At 38.7% G+C, this 17,958-nt stretch overlaps 1 protein-coding gene across 1 annotated transcript in view; it reads left to right on the plus strand.

Annotated features, from left to right (window-relative positions):
* Nucleotides 1-17,958, plus strand: part of LOC128530713 (phosphatidylethanolamine-binding protein 4) — a 100,454-nt gene that overhangs the window by 21,673 nt on the left and 60,823 nt on the right. The gene's annotated exons all lie outside the window — the stretch shown is intronic.

Below are 17,958 nucleotides of genomic sequence, written 5' to 3' on the forward strand. Positions count from 1 at the left end.
GGTACGAGTTATGCTTGTTATCCAAGGTACCACTGTATCTATGTATATGTATAGTCTCCTCTGGAAGCATTTTTAAAAAAGGCTCACAGTAATTCTGTTCACAGTAATATTACCTCATGATTACCTGATGGCCTACCGGATAACATGATGCTTTGTCACACAGATAAAAGAATAACCAAGCAATTGTTAGCTTCTGATCTGCTGATTGTTTTCTTATGCATCATGCTGTAGTGCACTTTGTAACTTATTCAAACGAGAAGTGATTGTGTGAAAATGAATAAAGAAAATATTGATTAAAACAAGGATAGTGATTGATCAGGATATTAATTTGAAAACACTTGATTTGTTATCATAACGTTATAACCCCAGGCAGTGTACAAAGATTAGCATTAGCTCATTCAGTGCTTCTGTTGCAAATTAAATTTCTGATTCAGCCTTGTGTTAGAAGCTAGTTAGCTGTGAAACACAGCACGGACAGTTCAGAGGCAATTTGAAATGCCTTAGAACCAGTTACTAAGGAGACAAAGTGATGCTTAGGATGACAAAACCTTCGGTTTATCTTATGTGTTTTCTTGCTTAAAGTGCTCCTCTCACTGGTGTTGGCATTGCTACTGTATCTTATACTAACATCCCTTTTTGCCATCCAGAAGTGAGGGCAGGACAGGCAGACAGACATCATGATGTCACATGCAAAAGGTCAATACAGCTAGTCGGCCATGTGCACAAGTTACAACTTCTAAAAGGTTAAGCCTGTGCCCACTGGTACTGTAGGACCAGTCTGTTGTCAAGGTTCGAAGAGTTCTGAGATGATGTTCTGCTCACCATAGCCATAAAAAGTGGCTATTTTAAGTTAGCATAGCCCTTCTGTCAGCTTGGCTATTCTCTCTCGAGCAACAAGGCATTTGTGCTCTTCAGAATTGGCATTCGGTTGATGTTCGAGATCCACAGATTCAAGATCATTTGAAAAACAACGTTGAAAAATCAATTTTTCTTGCCTTGAGTTTGTGCGAGAAACTAGGCAGTTTAAGAAAGCTTTATGAGATTGTGGTTTGTTTATTATAAAAATATTGTCCTTACTTATAGGAGATAACTTTTTTATCTACTTGAGTCGAGTGCTTTTTGCAAATTACAGTTAGATTTAATGTGCTTTTAACATTAAACATGCTTTAAATTTTTAGAATAATCTGGTAGATCTGGTATTCAAAGCATAATTAGTAGAGATATATTTTATTTTCCCTCTCATTGCTTGATGTCAGGAAAACAAACATTTGCTGATAGGCCATTCTTACACCACTTGCATAAAGTGAATCAACTGAATGCAAAACGTACAAGTAATACCTTTCTGTTTTTCCCCTCCTTTTCCCCTCACTTGTGGTTCTCCTGCCAAAAATAAAAAAGCTCGTTTTGATGCTATAATATCTGCCGTTGTTTTTTTTTTTCTCTCTATCTCGGGCTGCTTCAGGTTCCTCCTTGACAGGGTGAGAGACGGTGAGTTGACAGCGGCTTGAGGAAGAATAAAAAGATGACTTTCTGTGTGTGCAGGAATGTGGATTTCTTCCGTAAAATCCTAATTGTGCCTTGAAGCGCTGCTTCTACGTAGGGTATCTCAGCTCAGCTCAACAGGATTTTGTGCTTCTCCATGTGTCTGAGCATTTTTTTTTCTTCTTTCAGCCTAGCATGCGGATGTAACCCTTTCACAGTACGAGACGCTGAGCTCTCGTGTTTGCCGCCAGGCTGATCCTGGCCTCTCTGGTGTTTTGTGTGGAACGTATTCAATCTCTGCTTTTAAAAAAAACATTTTTTTTCCCTGAGAAAAAAACAGACTAGGGTTATTGTCGTGTAACTTGCCTTAACGGAGAAGCAGATCCCAGATGTTCCAGAGAACGCAGAGAGTTTTTCGGACCTCAGGCATTTACCGAGACCTTTAGAAAGAAAGTAAGACATGAGAGAGATGTGAGAAATCCATGCAGTGGAATGAAGAATGATACCGCTGTAAACGTGGATGCTTGTGAAATGAAATATTCAGTGGCAATAAGTCAGTTGATTGACCTTAAGCTGTTCCATAATCCACAGAAAGACAAAAACAAACAAACCAAAAATAAAAAAAACAAACTCCATGATCTGCTACAGCAGCATGCTGGGCATGTATAATATATCTTTAACAGGTATGGCTTTTTGTAGTATGCAGTAGTGTTCTTTGTGTAATTGATGCATGTCCATGTTTTATTTGGTATTCGTAGTTTGCCAGTAAGAAAAGTGTTTACCGGGTAAAACTTAGTTAGTTTTTCCTATTTTCACTCTAGAATGAGAAAAACAGTGATAAGCAAGTAAGCTAAGCTAAGATAATAAATACTGTTGCACTAACTAAGGGAGCTGAGCTAACGTACTGTAGGCTGAATGAGCTGAGCAAAAGGCGTGAAGAATTTGTTTTACAAGATGTAATGGTAGTTAATATTCTGAGATTTTCTAAATCCCTTGTATTTAAAAAAGAATTGAAATTTTTTTTCTGAAGTTGAACCCAGTATAGCTATAGCATCCTATACAAAAATAAATACACAGACCTTAAAGTTCAACTTACTGTATATAAAGTAAAACATGTGCCTGTACTGTACATCATGATTGAGGTAATGCTCCAAAAACAGCGTCCTCTGTCTAAATACGGCAGAGACGGGAGGAGGCCTGTTGATGTGCAGCTATGGAAAGAGGCTCACTCTTGGGCGAATAAGGTTTCTCCCTTAAAGGGTTGTGGTTCAGGGTGGGTTCATGAGTGTCTGCATTATTTGTGGCATCTTTATCAGGGTAGAGGTAAAAAAGACAACAAAAAAAAGTAAAAAGGACAAACCCAGTGACCATAAAATCTGCACGCATGCTGATAACACTGACTATGGTGACGTTATTCCTGCCAGAGCACTCTGGGTTATATATATCCTCATCCTCACTTCTTTTTTTCTGAAGGTTTCTCCACCTTTCTGGCCTTTTTTATCTCAGTTCTATTTTTGTCGCTCTCTTTCCTCGGCATGCATGCGGTCCATAAAAGTCACTAAAACGACTGAACACTGACTATAGTTACCTTTTAGTGGTTTGACCAGAGCGATAAACAAGACGGTTTGAGGTGGTTAGGGTTACTTTTGCACTCGCACTTCATATTGCAGTACTACTTTTAGAGGTGTGCATGCAACTGACCGCTCCCACAGAACGTTTAACCAATCCAGGAGAGTCGTCCACAACACTTAGAATGACTGACTGACTGACTGCGTGCATTAAAGCCCAATCCCAATTCTACCCCTTACCCCTTTCCCTACCCCTTCCCCTACCCCTCGCCCCTTCCCCTTGTCCCTTGAAACGAAGTGGAAAGGGGAAGGGTTAAAATATTTCCCCTAAGAAATGGGACACCACTACAACACTGTTATACGTCATCATATGTATCCGTTCATTTACATGTACACATACAGTATGGCCGTAAGCAAAACAAACAATGCGTTATCAAAAGCTCGGCAAACTGCCGTGCTACTGAACTTTTATATTTGTTTGTAGCATGCAGTAAAGTGTATATGACATAAAAATATATTTTTGTAATATTGCGCAATCGGCGCTATCCGCTAGCAAACTTTAGCGGTTTTTTTGCAAACGTTTTTTTACCAAACATCACCATAAACACAAACACAAGACTAAAATTAATACACATATAATAAAAACTTGTCATAAAAATCCTTATTAATGGCAAAAAATCGTTAAATTTACGGGTCTGCTTGCTCGAGTGAGCGGCCATCTTGAAAATTTCGTTAGCCCTTCGTTTGAAGTGACGTCCCGAAAAATCTTCGTTTCGAGGGCTATCTGGCCCTTTCCCTTAGCCCTACCCCTCCAACCAAAAGAGAAATGAGACACCCCTACCCCTTCACGTGAACGCGCCAAACGGAGGGGTAGGGCTAAGTGTAGGGGTAAGGGGTAGAATTGGGATTCACCTTAAATGTCTCTCATAAAGTCATCCGAGCACCCAGTACAGTACTTTCCCATATTAACGACCGCTGCCTTCTGTTGTTCTGCAAGGCCGTGGATTAAAGTCAAAACCGTCCTGTTTATTATCCAGAGACACATCAGCTTCACACTTGAAGACAAGAATAAACACATACGTCTTTATCCATTTGTCTCAGCATTCCGTTTTTTCATCCAATCCTCACTTTCTGACCTTTCTCGGTCTCTCCGGTCCGGCGAGACGCCTTCAGCTAAATAATTTGAATAACTGTATGAATGTGATCGGATAAACCGCACCAGAGGATTTGCTACAGAAGCCATGCCGGTTCGTTTTTTTACATTTATTTATTAATTTTTTTATTCGTAGCAGTGTTTTTCCATTGCTAGGTGTAATACTTTACATTCATATCCCGTTTTAAAGCATTAGTCCCAACATTTGCTGTCGATTTTCTCCGGAATATAAAACCTGTATATAGTACAATAAGGTCTGCTTCTTCCTGCATCTTTTCAATCTCTAAATAAGACATGTTTTGCAGCCTGGTAGAAATGTATGCATTATATGTTCTGCAAGCCTCCATCTGTTCCCCCTCGCTTTTGGCTGAGCTGAGCTGTGAATGCTGGTGCCGGTGTTCTGACGTCTTGACTCAGGCCGAGTATCGGCGAGACGTGAGGGCTCCCTGACGCTCTCTCTCTCTTTCTCTCTATCTCGCCCATCAGCAAGGTGCCGTTTGTCAGACAGGTGGGCTGGTGCGAGCGCCGCGCGCACACACACACACACACACACACACACACACACACATACACACACACACACACGGCCTTCATCTGCTCGCCAGATACGTCAACATGAACCTCCGGCGTAATACAGGCGTATCGTGAACCACCACCCAGGGGTGTCAATGAATTTTGGTGTAATTCCAGAAAGAGATTTTTTTTTTTTTTCTTGATCTTGAAATAGCTTGCTTTGACTTGCTACTACTAGCAATGTTCACTCTAAAACCTCTTATTTAAAGGTTCGTCTGTAAGATCTATCACCTGTCTGTCCGTCACTTTCCCTGTCAATCAAATGTAAATACGGCCAGCATGTCAGTGACAGGGCATTTTTGTTTTGTGGCCACGCATGGCGTCAGTGTCATCATCCCACACAGAGGCGAGCGCAGAGAGGACATAACCATGAGTGACAAATTCTTTTTTTTTTCTTTTTTTTATGTCACTTGTTCTCTCACACAAAATCCATCAAGAGCCATAATTAATCGTGCTGGAGAGGAGTGCGTGGAAGCTATGTGCTCTGCGCTGATACATGCAGTGCCTGTGAATTCTAGCGTTAGCTTTAGCGGCTCTGATGGGCTAGCAGGAGAGGTGTCATAATCAGTTTGGGAGACTTTCTCTCTCCGCTGAGGATGGCTTTGCAATCTGTGTGCTCAACACATGCTCTCTAGTGTGCAATTTATTTTTTATTTTTTTCCTTTTTGTATCGCCGTTCTTTCGGTCATGTTTGTTAGCCCGGACTGTCGCATCAGCATCGTTTATTGTGTGTAATTATATAACATTTAGATAAAGAATATAGATAAGTGGTGTTTTGTTTTGTCGTCTGTTTCGCAGTTAGTGTATGGAGACATCCAGGCACCTCATTGTTTGTGAGTCACTAATTCTGGGTTTTTTTTTTCACAGTATTGCTGAGTCTGCATATTGTTGAAAGGTTCTTGGGCATTTCACAACATTCAGGACTCATTCTTTTCCTCCCTAACAATTAGAAATGCCACAAAATCATTTCAAACTAGCAGTTCTGTCACAACGCAGATGTTTTCTCATGGTCCTCACAGGGTCTGCAGTACACAGTGACTGTTGAGGAACGTTAAGTATTTGACTTACAGCTTTTTTTTTTTTTACCTTTTTTTTACTTACAGCCAAACACATCTTTTCCAACTGCTCGCTCACACATCATTGGGGGCGGCGTAACACACTTGAAGGACAGCACTATTCGCTCGTTCCGCTTGCGTAAACTTATAGACGCCACTGATTGGCTGTAGAGCCGTGATTGATGTGGGATCACTAAAGCCCAATCCCAATTCTACCCCTTACCCCTACACTTAGCCCTACCCCTCCGTTTGGCGCGTTTACGTGAAGGGGTAGGGGTGTCTCATTTCTCTTTTGGTTGGAGGGGTAGGGGTAAGCGGAAGGGCCAGATAGGGGTAGAAAATAGAATTGGGATTGGGCTTAAGTATCTTTCATCCCTCCCCTCTGAGAGAGCTCGGCCAATCAGCTTTTTCTAGATCTCCGACTGCGAGGGGTTACAGCATCACCCGGGAATCGAACTCGCGATCTCCGGATTTAAGGACTTACAGTTTCTTAAACTTGGAATACAGTTGAGTTTTTTAATATTGAAACAAGTCTTCACTGTCATGACAGGTTAAAAGGTTAAAAAAGTCTGGAGTTGATTCAAAGTGTCGAATTTGCATTTGGTAGCTGTTCATGGGAGCTCTGAGGGAATATGAAGGAATATCTAAATAAGAGCAGTGAATAAGATGTTGGACTACTTATCTAATGGTCATTGGTTCAAATGCCAGCACCACCAACACCACTGTCGAACCCTTAAGCATGGCTCTTAACTCTTAACTACTCAGACCTTATAATAATAAGAGAAAGGTACTGTCACTCCGGATAAGGGTGTCTATCAAATGCTATGAAGATACGTGGGTTGTTCAAGTCAAACCTGGACTTTGGTGCAAGGGTAGCTCAGTAGGTCAATGATCAGGAGTTCCTGGGTTCAAACCCCAGCACCACCAAGTTGCTACTGTCATGTCGTTGAGCAGGGGCCAACCAACTCTTAAGCAAGAAACCAAATGTTGCTGTAAATGTAAGTGAAGATGTTGATGTTCAAGTGAAAGACACCATAACTTGCCAAGAAATTGGCAGTGCCCCAATCAACAATTTGGTACTTTCTTAAAATAAATGATTGCAGCAGTGAGCTCAGTGACACCAAATATCCTTTGAGGACTATGGTAAGACAGCTAAAGTGGATAATGACAGAATTCTTTCCCTGTTGAAGCAAAACCCCGTCCCAACATCTAGCCAAGTCGAAAACACTGGATGACGTTGGTGTATTGTTGGTAAAGTCAACATTCAAGAAGCATCTTCATGAATGCAAATACCAATAGTTTACGTCAAGATGCAAACCACCGATAAGAGAATGATGGAAAAGAAAAGGATTTTTTAAGGAACGGATTTAGGGAAAGGTTTATGAGTCAAAGCTTACCTCATCATCATCTAACATGAGCATGTACGGCTCCCAACAGAACTAAAGTTACTGGTGGTTACTGATGAGTGTCTGTTGATAGAATAGCAGGATGAGATCTAAAGTATATACTGTGAAGTTATAATGTCTGTGCAGATTCAGACAAACGCTGTAGAACTAAAAAGGCTTCGCAGTACAGGTAAATGATGAACATAGACAAAAGCAAAGCAAGAGCTTCTTAAGGCAAATAAATTGTTAACCCAGTTTTCACTTACTGAAAAAAACAACTAAAGATCTACAAACAAGCAACAACTGAAAGCACAGCAAAACGCAAAACTAAACATTTGGAGATGTCTGTGGTTTTCAGATGTCAGACAGTCAATGCATTAAAAGGATTGGCCTTTAAACATATTTAAAGTGATACTAACATTTATAATCATGTTAGTTTGACTGATTGCTTCAAGCCTGTAAAAATAGCCTGGTTCATAATCCCTAAAATTTAGAAGAAAAGAAATGTAACCCTTGAAAGATGAAAGTCTTCAATTCAATAACATATTCATAACGTTAGTTAATATTATAATCGTGTACAAATTGCCAAAATTGTGCCACTGTTCAAATACCCAAGTACCTGACTGTATACTCGTACTTTAATGTACCACCCACTAACTACATTTTCCAATAGTTGATTTTCTCAATGTACACAAATAATATATAAATAAATTTTATTAATTTATGTCACTTGACTGTTCTGCAAACCATGGCAAGTTTAATTTATTGAACTTCGTATGACTGAGAGAGAGAGAAAGAGCGTGGAAACACAGACGTATGTTTATGAGTCAGATTCCAGCAGCGGAGCTTCCTGAGCGCAGTCTTATTGTACAGAGCCTGTACTTCAGCCCACAGAGATCGTTGATTATAGTTATTATGGGAAGGCTGTTGGCGACACGCGTGCTGTTCATTAATGTTCAACAACACTGTGAACAGCATAACTCTGACTCCAGCTCCTCCTCTTATAAACACACACACACACAAACATCACCCGCTGCTCACAGGACACACAGCAAACTTTCTCACCTGTATACAGAGTCGGAATAGTTGGAACAGTGCTGAATAAACGATTTAATTAATTAAATGCGGCTGACTTATATTCCTATCCTAACCACAAATTGAATTTATCATTAGGATCAACAAATTGTAGCCAAGAGCGAGATCTGACTTGTTTACTCCAACTTTAACTCTTTCTCCAACACATTTTCCAGTTACTATTATAATGAAGTAGAGTCCAAAAAAAAAAGGGTCTCATCATTAGTGTGTACAGAAAAAGAGAACGACGCACATAGCCATATGAACAGCCAACCAAAAAAAAAAAAAAAACATTGCTGGTGTGAGATATTAAACTGAGTGCTGTAAAATAAAAAAAATAAAAAAATAAAAAGTCATCGAGGCAGTGAGTGGAGCGTGAAGGAAAAAGTTATGTTGGCACTTACAAGACCCTCTCGGTCCAAAGTTGTGTGTAAATCAGTATATGGAGGTCAGTTCTCACTTATGACTTCTTGTTCAGCTTTTTAAATTCAAATGCCAAATTGAAATGCAAGATAAAGTGCTAAAAGCAATGGAAAGCCACTTTAGAGTTTGAGCATAGTTGTGCGGTGAAAGGGGACGTCTGGATTACAAAACATGTGTTTATTAGTAACAGAAAGCGAAAGACCTTGTGAAATGGTAATTATGTCATTAAATACAGTGAGTACACCCTTTCAGTGTGCATGAGACCATGAGACATGATGACAATGTTGCATCATATGGGATTTTAGTTATCTTCCTGCATAAATAATCTTCAAATCAAGAGTTACGATATTACAATATTATTTAATGTGTTTACTCTTATTACAAATACATTGTTAAATAGTAGCTACAGGTACTATCCCTGTACAAACTGGGCCAAAATAATTATTAATTATTGTGCAGTAACACACACACAAAATAGAAATACACTTTTAAATAAGACGTTTGCTTGAAGACCTTGTTCGAAATTCCCCAAGGTGCCGCGAACGAGCAACCGTCTAATGCGGCTATGATTCGCTTAAGCTAAAAACCACTCAAACAGTGCGATGAGATGAATCTGGCATTATAAAGTGTGTTACAAAAAGGCGCATGGCACAGATGGAGCGCTTTTCAGTGGTAGATTGAGATGCGAAGATTTGGAGTAGCTGAATGATCGGCACAGGCAGATAATATATGTAAAAGAACAGAGACTCCCCGATAAGCATGCTAATCCTCAACAGTGCCAAACAGTCAGTGCACAGACCTTGCCAAGTATCTGTGATGAAGCGAGCACACACACACACACACACACACACACATACTCGTACACATTCTCACACTGAAACGCACCCTAACAGTTATACACATTCATAGCACAGATACATTAAAACAGTGCATTTCTCTGCCACTTTTCCTGAAACTCGTACAGTATGTAGAAAGATTACAGCAGGTTTAGGATACACAGCCCCCCACCATGAGCGGTATTCTAAATATAAACGCAGGTTGGAAATGGGATTTTTGCTTGACTTCAGGCAGTTATATGCTGTTTCCACAGCAACCCTTTTTTGTTTTTGATAATGTCAAAGGGGTGGGGGGGGGGGGGTGGTAAAGATTAAAACAGAAGCTAGTACATACACCAGCCTCATGTCTATGTACACACTGCACTGAGATCATTAACACAGCGAAATATACCGTAGACCATTACGTTCCTCGTTCTCTTTAGCATTTTCGCACCTCGGTGATAATCAGAAGTGGTTAAGTGGCGGTAATCGGTAGCGAGGGTCGAGTCAGTAAACAATATTCAGATCTCTCGAGATTTCAAAAGCGTCCGAATCCCATGCGGTCACGCCAAGTTTAACACATTCAACACGTTTAGTGATTCTGTACTATCACTAGACTCCTGGACACTAATTCCCCTTAGTTAATTATCCACTCCATGATTAATGCACTACACCCAGTAGTCTTTTAATGCTTGGCTTCCATCCACATCCTTGATCCAACATATACCTGTCACCTACTGTATCTGAACTGGAAAGCCGTGATAAGCCTTTATTTATATTTTATTTTAACCATGGTTTAAAAAACAAAACACACACACACTGCAAAATCAGTGTGGAAGCTTGCTTTCTAGGAGATTTACTTAAATATCCAGCTGTTGTGAAAGCTTGTGTAAAAAGTGACACATCATACAGTAAGTATGACACGGAAGCCTGCTGTCGAAAGAAACATAATCAGTGATTATTTTATTATTCTTTTGATTATTTTCCAGCACATCCTGAAGTACCTCGAAGTACATGAAAGGCATTTTTTTAAAGCGGATTATAATTAGATTTTATGTTTAGGGATTATTTGCAAAGCAAGTTAATTCCCGCTAAAGACAGTAGTCCAATCACCAGCCCCTTTCAAACCGTAACACAGTAAATAAACACGTAATACCCCAAAAGATCTTTCCTCGGTTGCCATTTTGAAGATGGAGATGGTGAAAATGCTGTCCATCGCATCACTACAAAATTTCTAACTTGGGTAAGAAGTCCATAGAATATGATATTTGATTTTTCCTTATATTAATAAATGAATTTATACAGTATATAGATGTGTTTGGGTTAGGTGTATGTTTGCGTGCAAGACGGGATGAGAACACTGGCAGTTAAAAACACCTCTCATAAACTTCAAGACCTCTTTTCTACCTTCCTCTTAAAATAGTGACCTAGTGAGGTAGTGTGAAGGAAATAGAGCAGCAGATAAACATCTATGTGTATGTGTGTGTATGTGTGTGTGTGAGTGAGACAAGAGAGATCAGTCTAATCTCAGCAGAAACACGGTTCTTGTTCCCCCTCAGTCAGAATTCAATTACTGCCCCTTTTCCGACCTTTGCCCTTTGGCACTGACCTCATCCTATGCCCTCTGATAGCAACCACCGCTTGCCTTCCGCTATTCTGTCCCATCTTCCCATTGTTTTTTCCTCATTAGCTCTTTTCTTTTACTTGCTTCTTTTCCCCTTGTTTACTTTTTTGCTACCCGATTCCCTCTGCTTTCTACACACTTCCTATGTTCTCTTTTTTTTTAGAGAAGTCGTCTTCTCTACAGAATTCCTGCATGGTTTCTCTTAGCCATGTCAACAGATTAGTTTGCTAACTGTCTCATCGTTCTTTATCTAATCACTTACACTTTTTTTTTTTTTTTGGTTCAGTTAAAACAGAGTTTTGTTTGTAGGGATGTCCGTCTTTGAAAATGTTTTCTACTTTTGTTGGTTAAACAGTTCTAAAGAATCGAGATCACTGGAGATGCATGTGAGTTCATTCTAAATGAAAATCTGGAATGATTAAGTTCTAATGAATTCCTGTCACTCGACAGCATGAACAATACAACAGCTCAGCATGATACAGACAATTATGTCTGAGAAAAAAACCCCAGCATTTACATTGTTAAGTCGCTCACCTGGACCTTACCCTGTGATTTGTTTTTTTCATCAACAAACAAAGTCCGCAATTTTTTTTCTTGTTTACCATTCCTTATTGTGTCTAGGTATTCTGTGGTAACCCGTTAACTAGCTTTTAGCTTTATATACTAGGATTATGAATTACCAGGGTCTGCCTGGTACATTGTCAACATTTTATAAATATCCTGATTTTATATCAAATCTTTTCTCCAATTTTGTTAAAATTCTAAGCAAATAATTTGCTCCTAATTCGCTGTGCTGCCTGCCAATTTCAGAGTGCACCATTTTTAGGATTATAGAGGAATGACGACATTTTACTGCCTCAAATGCAAACATATCTATACATATAATAAAATTGTAAAGTTGGCGTGTCTGTATTTGGAAAATTTCCGTGAAAAAGTAATTTGCGGGGACGTAAGATGAGTAATAGAGCACATCAAGATGTTTTTTGGAATTTTTTTCTGTCTGTTTGTTTGTGCATGCATCACTTAAAAAATTATAACCATTTTTTTTTCACAGTTTTATTTGGCCAAGCTCGAGGTAACATACAGTATACAGTAGGCTGTGTTTCATTACAATCTGCCCACGGGAAGAGAGATGGGCTACTTTGAAATTTAAAAGGAAAACACCTTATATCATAAAAAAAATTTACTGAGAAAATAATCATTAGTTCATCTCAAAATTCAACATATGTACATTTTTTTAAGTGCCCTGATGAGCCTGTCTGGCAAAACATGAATTGCTACAGAAAAGAATCATGATACATCACTTAGTCCCCCCCCCCGAAATAGTTCATTTCAGTGTAAGAGTCTGAAGAAGAAACTTCCCATAGTATTATGTCATCACACTAAAAATGTTTACATCACGGTCCAACACATCCACTTTTTACAAGTCATTTTAATTAAAGAGACAAAATTCAGCCCTATATTATGGAAAACAAACATGTCTCTCATGTTTTAAATGTTATTTTCTCCTTGTCCTCAATACAGTCGGTGCTTCATAAGCTGACTCGGTTTTGTACAGTACATTTAATTACCCAAACAGTTTAAGCATTTTCAGTTTAAGAAGGTATTTGTCAGTTACTCTGTATCACTGGAACTATGTTGCGTGTGTGTATCAAAAAGACAAAATGACAGATCAGACATGAAGCATGTGAGAAGTTTAGATTTGGTGCTGCTTCCAAAGTGACCCCCTCTCTTTCTTTTAAACATCTTTCTTTAGTCTTTCTTAGGATTTGTGGTAGTTATTTAATACTCTTTTAGAGGAATAGATCAATGTTCAGCCAGTAACTCATGGGGTTAAAAAGAATCACTATTTACTCCCTTATTATGTTCTTAATGGGGGCGGAGTCCACACCCATTAGCATGGAACTTCAGATCAGTTAGAAGAGCTTTGTATTGATTTGAAGTTTTTATATTTTTAGATATAGGTTGCACATGAGATACTGTATCCCCTGAACAACTGAATAAGTAATTTAGGTAATATAAGCTAATTGCCCAGACTGAATGAAGCTAAGGAGCTCATAAGCAACATACCGTTTGCTCTACATCGACTAAACAGTTCTGCAGCTGAGATTCTGGCACACACATACACACACACACCAATCAGAGATTCTCATGCTGCCTTCAGAAAGGCCCCAAAGCCAGAAACTGAATCGCTGGCATACTAGTGAAATGCCAACATGTGTAACTTTAAATAGTTAAGTGTTGCATTGCTGTAACATAACACACGTGATTGGTGCTTCAGATCCGATCAGTACAAACCAAAAAACAAGCATGGAGTTCAGGTGCTGTTGTAAACCTTTCTGGACAACTGACCAGTGAAGAATCAGGAGACATGGAGCCAGGGTTCAACAAGAAGAGTGTGTTTATTACACACACGTATTTATAGAGTACCAGTTACACGGAGGAGTCCATACATGCACCCAAGGCCAAGAAAATGAAAACAATGGATGAAAACATAATCAAGGCCAGGCCCATCGTATGAGCAAGGGTGAACAAGGACATTTACAAAAATCACACTAACAAGAATTTTACTTAATGATTACTCCATATTCTGTATTGATTATAATTAGAATTGCAGAAAAAAACAGAAATAAATTCCTCAGTGCCATGAGGGATATCGTGGGTACTTATTTAAATTAATACAAATCACTAATCACAAGAGGACAAATCACTAGCACTTTATGTGTTTAGGGGACAGGTGGACAATTTGACAAAAATATAATTCTCAAAACACATTTCTAAGGCGTATGTTTTGTGTCACGATACAGTACATGAAGTAGGTCCGCTAACAAACTTCCAGATATACAGTTGTGGTGGATTTGGAGCAAAATCATAATCATAATCAATCAAAATCATTATGGAGCATTTAATCATAATAAATTAGTTTATTATTTATACACTATATACTGTAATACTATAGGTACTATCCATTGTTAATAGTTACTAAGATTGTAGAAATAGTTCAAAGGTCAAGGGTAAAACTAATCTGATGAGCTTTAATGTAATCAGTGATATTATTATTTCAGGTTGAAGCCCACATACTGTACATTTCTGTCTGTCTTTCTGTACAACAGAACTTTTCTTAACTAACTTTTTTTTTATTAGTGCAAAGAACTACCATTGTGTAAGGTTAAGTATCTTTGTACTTCTTTTCATCATCAGCCAAACTCCCTGTTTAAAGTAGATTATTAAATCCGGCACATAACTGTTTATGACATCACTATTACTCACCATTTTCATTTGAACACATAACACTCTCGCTTCGAGGATTTTACACACCGTCATCTCAGACCTCCGTAGATATGTTTGTGCTAACGACCCGTGTTTTATCTCATAGTGTTCTTCCACATTAATTATTTAATTTGCACTACAGTTTAGAAACATATGAGACAAACTAACTTCCTGCAGAAAGAATAAACATACAATGATCTGTCCATACATCTTTGAAGATTTAGTTTTCAAAAGTTACACACCTTTTGATTTTGGAGTAAGCCATGCTGTGTCACGTATTTGTTTGTATTTGGTGAGGATTTGAGCGCCATTGCGGTGTATTTAAGGGCATCACCTTCATTTCTGTGTCTTCCACATACATGTATTAAACTATCACGTTGAATGGCTCTGTTGAGTGACGCATAAAGTCACGCCCACTTTAATAAAGCTGCCAAAGTTTCATTAAATTCTGTCCAGCCAGTTTTGCATTATGCTGTGACAAATTCGGCTGGACTGATATACAGACATACAGAGAAAAAAAAATTGAGACTGGTTACAATGTACAGTATGAAAGGTAAAGATAGCATTAAAAGAGCGAGTTCTGACCAATGTTCAGACAAAACCTTTCTTTTATTTTTATAGCTGTCTATACTTGTAGTTTAGAAATTATTGTTTTACATAGTAATAAAACTGTAAATATTTAGTCACTTGCTTCCAGACAATATATAAAGAATTATTTTTTACATGGAAGGTATGCTTACTTGAAACACAGGCCAGTAATATGCTGATTAAAAAATAGCATATAATAGTTGATATGGTGTGAATATTAGTAGGTTTTCCTCTATGGGAAAATCTTCATTATGGAGGACTTCCATGTTCTCCGTGTTAATATGTTTTTTTTTTTTTTTTTTGTCTTTTAAATTTTAGAACTTCAAAAAAGATTTAAAAAAAGGGTCTGGTGAGCAGGCAGCTGTGTAGCTGCTGTAATTTAAATGATTGCAACATAAGTTCCACAACATAAAAGCAGCAATAAACAGATTGAAAGTATTTGTTGTTGTTCATTAATACTAAATTTGAAATCGTATTTGCTGTCAAATTGCTGTGATGCTAGAGTAATAAAACATTATAGCGCATGCCATTATTGGAAAATGATTTGCTGCAGATTACTGGCAATAACTTCACTTTTCCTATAACTGCGTGCCCCTGTTAGTGGTTAGCACTGTCACCTTGCACGTCATGGATCCGGGTTCGATTCCCACCTCAGGGTCTGTGTGCATGGAATTTGCATGTTCTTCCCGTGTTTGGTGGGTTTTCTCCGGGTTACTCCGGTTTTCACTAACAGTCCAAAGACATTCAGATTAGTCTAATCAGTGTTAATAAGATTTCCTGTAGTGTGTACATAAGTGAGTGTGTGTATGTGTGTGTGTGTGTGCCCTGCAATAGATTGGCACCCTGTCCAAGTCTCCTGGGATTGGCTCCAGGCCCCTAGCGACCATGAGCATGATCCTGAGTGCCTCATTTGTTGTGAGATAAGAAAAGACTCTACATTTAACTATAAAGGTTAATACTAATTTTACTGATTTGCGGCAGTTAATAAAACAAACTTGTGTCGATTCGTGCCTCGGGTTAGAAAATATTCAGATTTTAAGTTATACAAAAGCAAATTATTTTACCTTAACTGTGCCAGCATTTGTTCAAGACTACTTATTAGCATTTGCTCATTTTGTGTACCTGAAGTACTTACTGGTCCAGCTGGTGTCAGAGACAGAGGGAGAGAGAGAGAGAGCCTTCAGTCCCCCACCCCTGAAAAAAAACCCACAAACACACTTCTTCTCTTTTACATTTGTTTCCTCCATCTGTCTAAATGCACATTAATTATACACACATATACATGTTGCTCTCTAGGGAAAAATCGCATGCATAATTATATCTATTTACTACTTGTTAAAGTCGATATCTTGAATCTGTTTCAGTCAACACAAAGACAACACAAGCTTGCAAATTATATTGATAATGTATACTTTCAAATAGTATTAATACCTATAGGTTGAATACAATACAGATTGCTGTAAATGTACAGAGTGAGCATGAATTCCTCTGATTATGTACAATCATATCTTAAAAACTGTGCTAAATAGAAACATGAATGTTGTGACGTTATGTATATCAATTATTATTAAAAAAATTTGCAAACCAAAAAAAACATTTGTACCTAGCATAGATTTTTTGTAAGCTTTTACGCTCACCCTGTATATACATTTAATATGATTGTATTGCTGCTGTCTCTAAGGCAACAGGTCTGAGAACAGTGCCTAACGCGCCTGTGGCTGTTGGCATCGCCACACTTAAGGTTTCTGCTGACAGCGTGTGGAGGAGGCACTATTGTTGTCGTGTGTTTGGGTATTACCTGCAGGCTTTATCGCTTAAACTTAACAACATCATCCGATTATTAAGCTTAGGCTTGTTTCGCTTCATTGCTTTGTGTCAGGTGAGCAGCGGATTTGGCCTCTGGAGACAAGGGGCGGGGGGTAAGGGGGATTTTTTATTTTCACGTATTACCGGCTTTAATTCGTGCGATTATGATTCATCGTAAGTAGTCTCTGGGTTATTTAGCATTTCTTAGATTAATTTGAAAAATGGTTTACCGAGGTTCATCCTTAGAAACAGCATTATTTGTTTCTTGCCAGCTTTATCTTTTGGGTTTGAGAGGTTGCAAAACTTTTTGAGAGGGGGGATTTTGTCTTGCTTTAGATGTTTTATTGTTATGTTTTAATACTTACGTTTGATGCAAAATATGTTAGAGATGCCCGATATGTATACCATAATCAAATATTATCTATTATCTAAAATCTAAAATTGTTACTGAAGGTGTGGAGAAAGAGACTGAGATCAAGTGGCAAGATGTACAGTAACATAAAAGTCTTATCATTTTTTACAATTACGATTTATTACAACCGGCCCTTTTCCAATATATAGGCTTTTTTTCTACATTTTCCCTTCACTAAAGAGAAAAACCAAATAGACAGTTGCACTCAAACGCGTTATACGTTATCACGTTTGTCTCTTTGTTATGAGGAGGGGCTGTGGTGGCACGGTGACCGCCGTGATTGACAGCCTGTTTGCCGCAGAGAGGCGTATAATAATAACGCCATCATATGGTCTGGCAGATTTTGGGCTCAGCACCAGAGATGACAAATGTGCTCACGCAATAATTCAATCTGCTCCCACAATTCTCCAACTTTGCGGAGACACGCGAAAGCCGAGTATTTGGAGCAATTAAGCCGGTCAGTCGTTGTCGTCGTCGTATAGCGCCCCAAAATGTCTGCCAGGTTGTTTACGGGGAAAGTGTTGTTGTAAAAGACAGAAAGCAGAAAAGGAAGAGGAAATAACAAAACTCACAGACAGATTGAGATGCAGCGAATGTGCGAGGAGTGGAAGATGGCCTGAAAATATCAGCAGCTAATTAGGGCATTTTTTTTCCCTTTACATACATCACACATTTTGGATGAGCCTGGAAGCTGTGTTTGAGCTGTTGATCTTGTCGCAGCACTGGGCTC

This window comes from Clarias gariepinus, chromosome 9, assembly GCF_024256425.1.
Source record: "Clarias gariepinus isolate MV-2021 ecotype Netherlands chromosome 9, CGAR_prim_01v2, whole genome shotgun sequence".
Taxonomy (NCBI): Eukaryota; Metazoa; Chordata; class Actinopteri; order Siluriformes; family Clariidae; genus Clarias; species Clarias gariepinus.